Source organism: Barbus barbus (assembly GCF_936440315.1).
Source record: "Barbus barbus genome assembly, chromosome: 43".
Classification (NCBI taxonomy): domain Eukaryota; kingdom Metazoa; phylum Chordata; class Actinopteri; order Cypriniformes; family Cyprinidae; genus Barbus; species Barbus barbus.
Window position 1 is genome coordinate 18,369,113 of NC_136721.1, and position 14,279 is coordinate 18,383,391.

At 37.8% G+C, this 14,279-nt stretch overlaps 1 protein-coding gene across 1 annotated transcript in view; it reads left to right on the forward strand.

The window, feature by feature from the left end:
• LOC306862764 (uncharacterized protein) overlaps positions 1-14,279 on the forward strand; it is a 61,345-nt gene that overhangs the window by 913 nt on the left and 46,153 nt on the right. The gene's annotated exons all lie outside the window — the stretch shown is intronic.

A 14,279-nucleotide genomic window follows, 5' to 3' on the forward strand; every position in this document is an offset into this window, starting at 1 on the left:
TGAATTCTTTAAAATTGGCAAAAGTTTCCAACAGATGGATTTGAAAAATGATGCTTATGTTAAACCTGATGTTCTTTGACTTCTGCAATTAAATTGTGTTTATGCTTGATTTGTTCGATGGGAGCATGTTTAGTCAAAACTGGCAATATTGCAATGTCCCCCAGAGCTTTATTAGCAAACATCGCAAAATAATCAGCTTTTTGCTTTCTCTAGTACCATAATAGCAGCCTTGCCCAGATTTTTATATTATTGCAATTAAGAGATGCAGATATATATTGATATCAATTAAAAATCTATTTTATGTTGAATACAGTATATGTCAAACAATAATGCATACAAATTTATGCATTCTTTTTGCCCTTCTTTTAGTATTTAAAATGATTGTTTTTCACTTTGATTGTTTTTAGACAAAATAGCATAGTTTTTTTATTGTAGAGTACATTTTTATTTTTTAAATAAATTAATTTCAACATTTAATCGTAATTCTAATTAATAGAATTTTAATATCAGTTATCGTCTGAAGCAAAACAATTATCGGCTAATTGGTATTGATCAGAAAATGAATTTGTGACCATTAGATTACAAATCAGCAATGCATACATGATGTTATTTTAATAACAGTTGTTGGCTGAAAAAAGGCTAATTGGTATTAACCAGAAAATAAATTTGAGACAATTTAGATTGCAAAACAACTCCGTATAAATATAATTACACAAATACATATCACATTAATATTTATTATTGTTAAGAAAAAATACAAATCATTAAATATTCATAATGTGTAAATATTTGTTGTTAGTAGTATAATGATCTTTCAGTTTTTAGTGTGGCAGAAAGTAAATATAAATACTTTTTTAAAAGTGTTTGTTATACTGATTAAATAATAGCGGTCATAAACAAGTGATTTCGGTTGATCTCTATCATTAAAACTACCCAAGTTCCTTTGTACTTTCTCCAAAAGTGTATAAAGCTTGTAAGAGACTCATGAGAAAATGTCAGATCTTAACAAACCACAAGCACCTTGTTAGGTACCAAACGCCTGTTTGCACATGTTTCATCCATCTTGTAAAACCCAGAACCGCGATGCACACTTCTTGGGCTCATTAAGAAACTTCATTAGTTTTAGCTCATTTTTCTTTTCAGTTGTTTTAATCAACCTTCTGTGATCTCAGCAAACCTATGGAATGGTAGACTTGGCTTTATGAGCTCAGATTTTACAGTCAGACTGACAGATGAACAGGTTTATTAAATCCAGCTGAAGAGTGAAGGTAATCACTGAGAGTCGGTGTCCTACAGAGTGCCATGAAAAGCCCATTTAAGCTCCACAGGTTCAGACTGAATAGTTATGTCATGCACACACACACAACACTTCTCCAGGTACTGTAGCTTTATAACCGGCACTTGTCTTTGTGAGGTGGATGCCAGGTTATTTCAAAATTTACAGCTGTTATGCCAGCACAATAAAACCAGTCGTGCTCATGCGAGTTCTGTTGTTTTAGCGAAAGCAAAACACACTGGGAAATGTGATGAAAATACGATCGCCAATGATTCAGACAGATGACATCATGTGAATGCCGCCCACCATGGAGGTATGTGAAAAGTGCACGTAAACAAACTTTTCATGGCTTTTCACAAGGCACAAATTGCTGCGATGACAAACTCGTTTGCTTGGTGCTGTGTATCTTTTAAAAGTGTATCTATCTGGTCAAAACTGCTTTTACTGTATTTGAGTTGCTTTGGAGCTTTTGACAGATTTGATTAATTGCGTTCTTTTGTTTGGTGTCTTTTTTCCAACCAGATTCATTTGTTTGAGTTGGATGCATGCAGAGTTCTTTGAACTCACAGTTTTGTTGAACCTAAAACAAAAGCATCATATCACATATTAAAAGCACTTGTTTTTTTTTTACAATACACAATTATCACTGATCTCTTCTGTAAAACCCATACGGTTATTTGACATCATACAGATCGCAATGTTTTTATGAAAACAATGTTTTTATGAACAGTTCCTGAAGGAGATCATATTTGGCTAATGCTCTTGTTTTCCATAAAACACAAGATTATCACTTGCTGGATAACAAAAACCAAACAATTGTCTTTTCCATTGTATTTATTATTAAATGCCTTTGAATTCAGGATTGTTGTGACTGAGGATAAAGAAAAATAGGACCATATGTTTCTATATGAATAACATACTGTAGGATTGTACTTATTCACTAACCACAATTGAATAGTTTATTAGTTTCTTCAAGCCTCAGATTAACAGAAATGTTTAATATTATTAAGTGCATTTTTCTCCCATCATAAAAAACTCTGGTCTGTGTCTTTCTATGAGATACTGTAAGTTTTGCACCATGTGACCACCATATGATTGAATTCAGTGATCGCATAAAGGGATAGTTCACCAAAAATGAAAATGCTGTACTCATTTGCTGAACCTCATGCTGTTCAAAACCTGTATGACTCTTCTGTGGAACACAAAAGAAGATATCTTTAAAAAATGGGGTTTTGGCTATATAATGAAAATCAGTGGAGTCCAATACGGACTAAAAGAAATTGGTTCAGTGTTCTTTTGGACCACATTGACTTTCATTGTATAGACAGTATACAGTGGTGTGAAAAAGTGTTGGCCCCCTTCCTGATTTTTATTTATTTATTTTTTTTGCATGTTTGTCACACTTTAATGTTTCAGATCATCAAACAAATTTAAATATTAATCAAAGATAACACAAGTAAACACAACATGCAGTTTTTGAATGAAGTTTTTTATTATGAAGGGAAAACAAAATCCAAACCCACATGGCCCTGTGTGAAAAAGTGCTTGCCCCCTAAACCTAATAACTGGTTGGGTGACCGTTAGCAGCAACAACTGCAATCAAGCGTTTGCGATAACTTGCCTGATAACGAGTCTGTTACAGCGCTGTGGAGGAATTTTGGCCCACTCATCTTGGCAGAATTGTTGTAATTCAGCCACATTGGAGGGTTTTCGAGCATGAACCGCCTTTTTAAGGTCATGCCACAGCATCTCAATAGGATTCAGGTCAGGACTTTGACTAGGCCACTCCAAAGTCTTCATTTTGTTTTTCTTCAGCCATTCAGAGGTGGATTTGCTGGTGTGTTTTGGATCATTGTCCTGCTGCAGAACCCAAGTTCGCTTCAGCTTGAGGTCACGAACAGATGGCTGGACATTGTCCTTCAGGATTGTTTGGTAGATTTGGTTTGGTTCCATTTATCACAGCAAGTCTTCCAAACACTTTTTCACACAGGGCCATGTGGGTTTGGATTTTGTTTTCCCTTCATACAAAAACCCTTCATTTAAAAACTGCATGTTGTGTTTACTTGTGTTATCTTTGATTAATATTTAAATTTGTTTGATGATCTGAAACATTAAAGTTTGACAAACATGCAAAAAAAAAAAAAAAATCTGGAAGGGGGCCAACACTTTTTCACACCACTGTAGATGAAACTTTCTTCAAAATATCTTCTTTTGGGTTCTTTGGAACAATTTGTTTGGTGCACTGTCCCTTTAACCTTAATTAACTTTCATTTTAAGTTAATATTAATATTAGGTTAATATTAGTTTGTTTGAGTCCACATCTTGCCACACAAAACCCTCAAAAAATTACACACATTGGTTTCTTAAGCCAATGATAACTCTATCTGAACAATACCAATGACTTCTTTGGTTTGTTTTGATTGTGTTAACGTGAACCTGCCAGGTTTTGTCCTTGTCATCTTTAGGGGGTTTGATTGGAGGTTGGCACCTTTTACTTCTGAGACCCCCTTAGTGCCTCCAGGCCAGTGAGATTTGTAATATATTACTGCTTACGTTACACTCAATCACCACTGTAATGTAATCTGCAATGTCAATTTCAGGCAGACAGACAGCTGGGGGGAAAAACTATAAATCAAGAAATGGCCTAATCATCAAATCAGGTTCTTTAGTGTTTTTTAAATCCTAAGAGCGTTGCAGTGGTCGTGAGATTTGGATGGGATGTCTAGATATAAACATGCCACAAATATGACCATTTTTCTTGTGGGTTTGACAGTCCTGTTGAGGCCTTTTGAGATTGTAAACAGCGCACAGCTGCCTGTAATGACACATCACGGGGTGCTTTGTCTACTCAAATGGCTGTTGATCCAAACAGTGAAGCAGAAACCATGGTAATATTATGTTAGCAAGGAAGAAAAAGAATTACACCTGGCATCAATATGATTTATGCATCTGTAATAATTAGAAAGAGAAGGTTGGTACACTACACTAGCTCTCCATTGTTGTCTTTTTTTTTTCTTTATGAAAGTAACATTCTCTTTTGATAAACAGATCTGAAAGCTTCAATGGCTTCCCGCATCCAGGCTGAAAAAAAAAAAAAACTCAGGCATCCAAGGAAAACACCCTCCGTGAGTTAGGAATAGTGCCTGTCTGCTGGCTGGCTGACAAGAGCAGGCCTGCTGTAGATTTGGACATAATGGGGCTCTTGGCACTGTTTTGCCTTGAGGGAAACCTTAAAACTATCAAGATATTGTAATTTATCTTTAAAAAAAAAAAACGGTGGGTATCTGAGACTAGAATAGCAGCCCCAACATCGCTGCTTGTGTTCCGCACTGAAGCATATGCCAGATGATGTCATGCTGTTAATGTGTACTAAAACACACAGTCATGTATTGGACTATTCAGCCAACAAGACAACCTGTTTCTACTGGCACACACTAGAGACCATTGACCTGTGGGCACTATGAATGACATCACCACAAGCAAATCTGGGAAAATAACCCATTGGAACATATGGGCCAAATATGGCACACACATTGCTGTTTAAAGAACCTCTGATTATAATATCTGTGCAGAACCAGTGGTGGATTTAATTAGCTTGCGTTAACTTATAAGGTGAAGCTCTTAATAACGGATTGGTTCGGTTTGGCATGCTGATTGCTGTAGCATGTAGCGGTCTAGCGGACAGTAATCTTTAGCTTTGACTGACACAATGCAGCATGCAGCCTCTCATACTTTATTGCTAAGTCTAATGTTTGTAGTTGACTCAGATCAGGTCAAAAGATTTAGCATCTTTTTGAGATTCATGACTAATGGTTGCTGTTTAAATTATGACAAGCAAGACAAATGGCTTTGTAACAAATTATGATAAAACCATCTTGCTGTCAACATTTTTTCTCTACTGTTTTTTTTTTTTTTTGGTCTCTGCTTGTTTGTGAATCATCAAATATCTCAAAACTCTCTGCTTGACTAGTCTTAAATAATGACAGGCATTCTAGTGGAAACTGAGTTCAGCTATGTTCTAAAGTCAAATCAGCTAGTTCTGAAGACATTTGTCATGAGAAATGAACTTTTTTCTTTTCTGGTTTTGCATTTGTATTATTATTATTATTATTATTATTTGTATTATTATTGTTATTATAAAGTCTTAAAAGTTCACCCAAAAATGAAAATGAAAAATTCTGTCATTAATTACTCACTTTTAGTTTGTTCCAAACCCGTAAGACCTTCGTTCATCTTCAGAACACAAATTAAGATATTTAACTCCAAGAGCGTTCTGACCCTGCATAGACAGCAACACAATTGACACAATCAAGGCCCAGAAAGGTAGTAAGGACATCATTAAAATAGTCCATGTGACATCAGTGGTTCAACCGTAATGTTATGAAGCATTTTTGTGCACAAAGAAAGAAAAGTAATAACTTTATTCAACAATTTCTGAATGCACGTCGAAGACTGACACGGAAGAGAACAAATTGTTGAATAAAGCCATTATTTTTGTTTTCACAAAAAGTATTCTTGTAGCTTCATAAAATTAAGGTTGAACCAATGATGTCACATTATTTTAACAATGTCCTGACTACCTTTCTGGGCCTTGAATATGGTAGTTCGATTACTGTCTATGCAGGGTCAGAAAGCTTTTGGATTTCATCAAAACTATCTTAATTTGTGTTCCAAATTATGAATTAAGGTCTTTGGAATGACATGAGTAACTAATGACAGAATTTTCATTATACTTTCATTATATATATTTTCACTATCCCTTTAAAAATTAACCAGATTTCAATGAGAGATTCTTGTCTTTTTTTTCTGCTCACAAAATTTGAACTGCTCACAAATTAATCAGTCATGAACCAGACTGATTTAGTCCTTGAGTTCAAATCACTGACTCAATCCAGGTGGGTTAACTACTCACTAGTCTCTTTCACACAGCGTTTGATTTTGGTTCATTCACACTGCCAGTGATTTTCCAGAATCTGCGTGTGTTTACACACAACCCGTAAAGATTCCTTAAAGACACGTGACATTGGGATGTGATGTGTAATGCGATGCGTACCGTTCCACTAAACTGGCGAACGATCTCTGCTTCAGTGCGGACAGTGAGGGTCCCTGATCACTGCTTCATTACAGTTTGCACATATTTTTTCGTGGGGAACATTGATCTGTCTTCAAAACGCCTGGTAAAAGAGTCGCATGATAACGTGCCTTTATGGCATTGGTTCTGGCATTTGTTCACACAGAGCTCGTTCCGGGACTGAACCCGGCAATGTTACTGGGTCCCGATCCCAGAATTAACCCCGGGACGTGTTTGCTTTCACACAGAAGGCACTCCAGCAATTTTCCGGGACCAACGTTGCAGTGTGAAAGGGGTTACTTGGACATTATATGATAAGGAATAGCTGTACTTCAAGTAAATTATGTCCTCATCAGGTGGATAGGTAGATAAACTTGTTTTATTATGCATTTCGACTTTATAATAATTTGATCACTAAATTATCTGTTGTAACACACTCATAAAATATAATGCCTTCCAAACACACTTTAAAGATGTAAAAGCAGTTATTACACAGTCTACTAAAAGACACCAAATGCTCCACTAAACAGAAACATATTCAGCCCTTTCAGCTCTGTGGAACAGTCTCATCTCCAAGCAGATAAGCAAGGTGTGATTACTTATTCATAATATGTTGAATAATATAATTATGAATAATATTCATAATATGCATTGCGAGTCTGAATTTTCACACAACAAACTGTTTATGACGACCATGAGGATTACATTTCCACTGAAGTGAGAAATTTGGACTTCAGTCAGACTGACACCATATCTTATTTGATACAAATTGAGAGATTTTGCAAAAATGAAGTACGATTTTTTTTCTTTTCTTGGTAAACATGATTTATATGTTTGTTAAAACAGAGTATCTATAAATGACACCTAGATGACTGTCAATGATTAGCTTATGTTATGTGTGTGCCTATATCACACTTTAAAATCCGCTAAGGGCATGTGTTGTTTCAGTCATAACAACATATTTCACTCTGTTTCATCATGATGTTTTTGTGCGACCATGACGTAAGTGTCTTGGTGGTTTGTGAGTGGTTTGCGGTCTTATATCGGGTTGAGTGTTATTGATTCTGACCAGTTTAAAGCCTGTCAATGCACCGTTGCTGTGGTCAAAAGCGACGTTCGCCTACCAGCAGGTCCAGGGTCTTGCTTTTGTTTGGTCTCTGAAGGTCTAACTTGAAGGCTGGCTATGGTGGGCGGCAGTCTCGGCCCAGCATGGTAAAACCCTGTAAAAATTTTACAAGAGCTTTTTACAAGACACTAAACAGCCATGTTGGAGCCATTTCTGGTGTTGTCTTGCCCTTCTAGTGGCCTTTTATGTGATCAGGATGACCCAGATGTCATGGAAACGCTACATTTGTTGAGAACAAAGTGGATTGTGGAATTATTGTTGTTAATGTTATCTCCACCAGTGAAGTTCAGTCAGATCCAGAGAGCATGAACACCGAACTTGAGGTTGCCTCTGTAACTTAATATTTAGCTACAATCTGGTTAAAATGTGATCACATGATGAAAAATTAAATAACACAGCAAAGTATTGGAATGACATATGCAATATTTCTCTGTCTGTAGATCTCCTCAATCACCCTTGAAGGGCCTTGAGATGTTGAACATTATATACGTTTTCTCCAAAGGCTTCTCTATATATTTATTGCCTTTTCTGCTTTTGCTTTTTAAACTATAACACTATCATTTTGTGTCTTTTCCATCAATTCGCTCTGCCTCCTAGCTTAATGCCATCAGCGGAGATGTATATCTCAGACCTTCCAACATCTTGTGATTATTAAAATAAAGTAAAATAATTCTCCCATCTTTGCTTCAGAATATTCAGAGTATGTCTGCAGATGTAAAATGGATCATATTTTATTTTCAAAAATAAGCATCTCAAATAATTTTCAGAGTCTGTCCGCCAAACCGCAACAAAGGTCTTTTGCTGAGTTACGCAACATAGTTCATGTTAGGATCTGTACTGTTTTCCAAAGCTTCACATAGACGTAGCCGGTGAGCTACATAAATATTCCCCAAATTGCTTTTTAGGGGAAAAAATGATTAGTTGGCTCATGTTCAAAATAGAGGCATGGACTTGTCCTTAAAATGGATCTCCTCGAAGTATCTGTCAGTCTGTTTGTTTAAGTATAGGTTGATACAAGTGGTTCATGTTAGATCACAAACCCAATCACTTCTACAGGTATATGAATACAAATGAGATCATGCTGCCCGTGTTCATTTATTCTGGAAGATTCCTACAAATAAAGCAGCCCTTTATGTAAGATTTTGTGAAAACCTTGCCTTCTGATGAATATGATATTTTCGTGATGTGAGCACTGGCATTCTGTAGTGTTTTCTGTGCGGTGTTTGTGCTGGCACTGTTCATTCGCTTTCAGACATGCTCAACGTTTCTGCTCAGCTTGTTACAGGGGTCTGAAGCATCAGGGGTCTGCTGCAAGCTTGTGTTCTCTGTTTTTCTCATCTGGTGCAGAACACAGGTTACAAGCAGTCACCTCCTGACCTACAGATGAACACCGCTCCCTCTCATGGGCTTTCACACTTTCTCACATGTGCACAAACACAAACACACATGCACAAGTACATGGTCATTTAAATTTTTCACATCCAACTTCAGCACAACACAAGCCAAAAGGTGAAAAAAATGGTCATGTATTATATGTATTGGTTTAGTTCCCTAAACAAAATATTTGAATTCAGGGCTAATAGTAATTGGCTGTTTTGGAGAATTATAACATTGGCTATTATTGGTATTGGCCATAATTTCAGTTTTGGTGCATCATTAAAAAGTTTTTTTAGCCAATAGTTTATTGAAGACAAAAAAACATACATTACTGGATATATACCTCTATACATGTATTGTTATATTGCCATCACAATAAAATTATTCTGTTTTACAGAAATTTTAATACAGGAATTTGAATTTAAAATATTATGAGTTAAAAAAAGGTACAAAAACTTAATACAAGCTCAATTTCATTTTTCTTCCCATAATGTTGTATGGCGCATTTCATAACAACACAAGTACATGTTGCTTTCCAGCAGGAGGTGCTATAGCAAACATTAGCATAAATGGTCTGCATTACACTAAGTATTCTCTTTCAGGTCAGCTGTCAAAGCAACAGTTCTTTGGTCAACCAGCTTTACCACAAAGACCACCTTGGTCAACCAACATTTCTTGCTGGCGAATGGCTTTACAGCATGGCTGTACTTGTCCACCAGCATCAAACCAGAATGGAAATTCATGCTGGTCTAAGGTGGTCTTTACAGCAGTGTAGAGTATGTTTCTAGTCTTAGACATCTTTGAAAAAACAGCAGACAAATAATTTTATGGTTGGATAGCTGCTACAAAGACAAGGTTTGACATGGATATTTGTCAACAGCCTATGCTAGACACTAGACAGAGATGTCTAACCTCTGCCATAATGCATATATACCTTGTGATTACCTCCATTCATGTTTGCAGTAAACCATGGAGAATTTGACCTGGAGCAATTCCAGTTATCTGTCTCCTGTTGTTGTCTGCAGATGAGTATTCACAAGTGTCCGTTTTGAGATAGACATGTATTGACTGGCTCTACATACATCCATTTTTTTCTGACGCAATGTCGTTGTGCCTCTCATGGTTTTGGGCATTACATTTTAGACAGTTTAAGTGGAGGGATCAAGTCAAGTCAGGGTTAAGACATGAAAATATCTGTGAAATATGAAAAATGGAAATATGAAAAAAGTGCAAAACAAATCACGATTCTGAAATCAATTCATTTATTTTAAATAAAAATTAAGGAAATAATCAAAAAGTTCAAAATAAATTGTCGGGTTCGGTTAGGGTAGGTGTAGGGAGGGCTTTATTGTACCAATTAGGTGGCATCCATTTAATAATTTGAATTAAAATTATAATTTACACTCAGTACGTTATTATTGCATACTGTCTTTTTTTACTACAATACTGAGGTGCAGATAATTGCCACTATTTGCTACAAGTAGTATACATAGCACAAAATCCTGCTATTTTCACTTAGTGTAAATAGGTATTTGCACTTATTGTAAATAGCATCTATTGCTATTTTGCACTTAGTTTAATAGCCTCTATCGCTATTTACACAGTGCAAATAGCTGCTGCCTAAAAATATACATGCATGTACATTTACAACACTGTACTCTGCATTATATCAGAATATATATAAAAAACTTGTTAATGCTAATGCGAGGGTGTTTCTAATACAATGTCTATGGGAGTGACGGTAAATTTGACATAGTTCTGTCAAATAGCGATAGCAGCTAACGTATTTACACTAAGTGAAAATAGCAGGATTTTGTGCTATGTATACTACTTGTGCCAAATAGTGGCAATTATATGCACCTCAGTATTGTAGTAAAAAAAGACAGTATGCAATAATAACGTACAGTGTAAATTATAATTTTAATTAAAATTATTAAATGGATGCCACCTTATTGGTACAATAAAGTCCTCCCTAACCCTACCTGATACTTTATTTTGAACTTATTTCCTCAATTTTTATTTAAAATAAATGCCTTTCCGATGTGATACGAGATTTGAAAAGGGAGAGAAAAAAAGTTCGGCAAAAGGCAGGGTCGAACCAAAGGCGATCGCGTCAAAAAAGACGATGACACGCGATCTAAGAAGTCCCTAAGAAGTCATCTCCATCCTGCTTCAATGACTACCGTCCAATAGCACTCACTCCCATCCTCATGAAGTGCTTTGAACGGCTAGTCTTGCACCACATCAAGTCTGTCCTCCCCCCCTCCCTGGACCCCTTCCAGTTTGCATATAGGTCCAACCGCTCGACCGATGATGCCATCACCACTGCCCTCCACCCAGCCCTCACACATCTGGAGAAAAAAGACTCATATGTCAGGATGCTGTTCATAGACTTCAGTTCAGCATTCAACACAATCATCCCTCAACAGCTCACTCACAAACTGGCCCAGCTGGGGCTCAACACCTCTCTGTGCAACTGGCTGTTGGACTTCCTGACCGGGAGACCTCAAGCAGTACGGGTCGGCAGTAACACATCCAGCACCATCACACTGAACACTGGGGCCCCCCAAGGATGTGTGCTGAGCCCCCTCCTCTTCACTCTGCTGACCCACGACTGCACACCATCATACAACTCCAACATCTTCATTAAGTTTGCGGATGACACGACTGTGGTGGGTCTCATCAGCAACAGAGATGAGACAAACTACAGGAGCGAGGTGAGCCGCCTGGCCGGGTGGTGCAGTGACAACAATCTTTCTCTGAATGTGAAGAAGACGAAGGAGATTGTTGTTGACTTCAGGAGAGTACACACTCAGCATGCCCCTCTGACCATCAACGGTGCGACTGTGGAGAGAGTGAGCAGCACCAAGTTCCTGGGTGTGCACATCACAGAGGACCTCTCCTGGACTAACAACACTGTAGCACTGGCCAAGAAAGCACAGCAGCGTCTCTACTTCCTCCGCAAACTCAAAAAGAGCCAGAGCACCGACCCCCATCATGTGCACCTTCTACAGAGGCACCATCGAGAGCATCCTAACCAGCTGCATCACTGTGTGGTATGGCGCTTGCAACGCATCCTGCCGCAAGTCACTTCAACGAATAGTGAGAGCAGCTGAGAAGATCATTGGTGTCTCTCTCCCCTCCCTCCAGGACATCTACAGCACCCGTCTCACCCGCAAAGCCCTCCGCATTGCAGGCGATCCCACCCACCCGACACACAGCTTCTTCAGTCTGCTGCCATCAGGGAGGAGGCTGCGGAGTCTCCAGGCGAGGACCAGCAGACTGAAGGACAGCTTCATACATCAGGCTGTCAGGAAGCTGAACTCCCTCCCGTCCTTGCCCCCCCTCCCCTCTTTCACCCCCATTTAACACAGCAACACACTAGGAACTCTGACTCTGTGACACCCCCCCACCGACCAACAAACTGTGACCGGCACCTGTCACTTGTGCAGCATTGGCTGATCACTACCCATCCAACATTGACTGCAAATTACCTCTTCGGATAGTCTGACAAAAAGCTATCCGAACTTGTCACTTTAACAGACTGATAAGCTCTTCTTGCACTACACTCATAACAAAACAAAACAAAACAAATCTGCACAGTTTTGTTGTACATTCAACTGGTTTGCACTCCATCTATTCTGCCATGTGCCTTATGCACTTTATCTATCGATCTCTCTTTTTTTATTATTTTCTACAATGTCCTCAGACTGATAAGCTCTTTTGCACTACAAATATATCTACACAGTGTTGTTTCTATTTAACTGGTTTGCACTCTATCTGCCATGCGCCTTATGCCACTTATCGATCTAATTCTTTTTTTTTTTTTCTACAATATCCTCATTTGTATATTTGTATAGTTGTACATATGTTTAAACTGTATTATCTGTATCTGAACGTGTTTAATGTTAACTGTATGCACCAAGGGTCTGAGAGTAATGCAATTTCAATTCTCTGTATGTATGTACTGTACATGTGGAAGAATTGACAATAAAGCTGACTTGAACTTGAACTTGAATCTACCATCTGCACCGCTGGAGCTGGTAGTTAAATTAACTCTGCTGTTGTTCTTCTGGTTCTTCCTGTAGACCTTGAATGAAAGATGTTTCGTCCAGTCAGCGGTGAGTAATCTATTTCCAAACCAATGGCGCTGTCTCAAATTATACCTACCTCTTCCGGTTTGTCTGATTTGTCGTTGTGTTTTCTGAATTGTTGTTGTGTTTTCTGAATTGTTATTTTGCTTTATAGATTTGCATTTGCGTTTGTAATTTGTGTTTTGTTTTCAGAATCGTGATTTGTTCACTTCTCGGCCACCGTACATATAGCTTATTTTTTTACGGTATACTGCATGCAGTATGAAAGTGAAGCTGAAAGTTCAATTCTAGTCGGTCATTTCATGCACATACTGGGCACAGTATACATACTGCATACTACTTTCTTTTAAAAAAATATGCATTGTCTTACCAAGAGGATTTCAAGGATATTCCTTGTTATCACGGTCTCATTTGTGCAATTGTGCATGTCACACTAGAGAATTGTTCCTGATCCCTTTTCAACTGCTTACACTCTTGAGTACTTCCCAGTTCAAATACACTGAGTTCACTATCTCTCACATTTTAAGGCAAGAAAGCTGATAGTACTTAATGATTCTTTAAGCTCTTGGCAGATGAACGAATTCGCAGCTATTACTACGAAAGTCTCCTTCCTACAGTGGGTCTTTTGAGCTTTTGCTCCAGAGTATTCCCTAAGGAACCTGCCTTTTTTCTCTGTAGTCAAAGTCTGCCAAGCGCTGTCAATTCAAACTAATCCGAGAAGGTTAAACAGAACTCTAGACATGCCTGACTTAACTCCTAAGACTTAACAAGTCTCTCTGTGTTTTGAAAAGGCTTGCCCCAAAGAAATGCCATCGCTACAGAACACATACTGAAAAGAAGTAAAATTGCATGCCTCCCTTAAATATTCACCAGTTATTTTATTTAATTTTTCAGAACTTTTCAGAAGCAAGAAATCTACTTAGTGGAAGATCATTATGTTCTGTTGTACTGGGTGCCTCTTTCGTTTTCCTCTTCCTTGAGATTGAGTTCCCACTAAAACCCAGTAGACAAATTGCCCTACTGTATCCGGACCGTTATTTACAGCCTGGTATTTTTCATTCATTTTCCAGATGAGCAGTAGAGTGAGGAAACAAAAAAAACAAAAAACAAGTTAAAGCACGTGTCAGCTTTCAGACAGTCCTAATGAATTAAGCACCGCCCTTATTTACCTTGCATAAAGCAAATATCCCAGGCTTAGGAGCATATAAGATTATTATTAAGTCATTGGAAATTTAATCTAAATGTGTTTTCTCATTACCTTTGATTTGTTATCAGAGTACAGCCATGGGTGATTAGACCCTTCACCTGCTCTGTGGAAGGCGAATTTGGACTGGA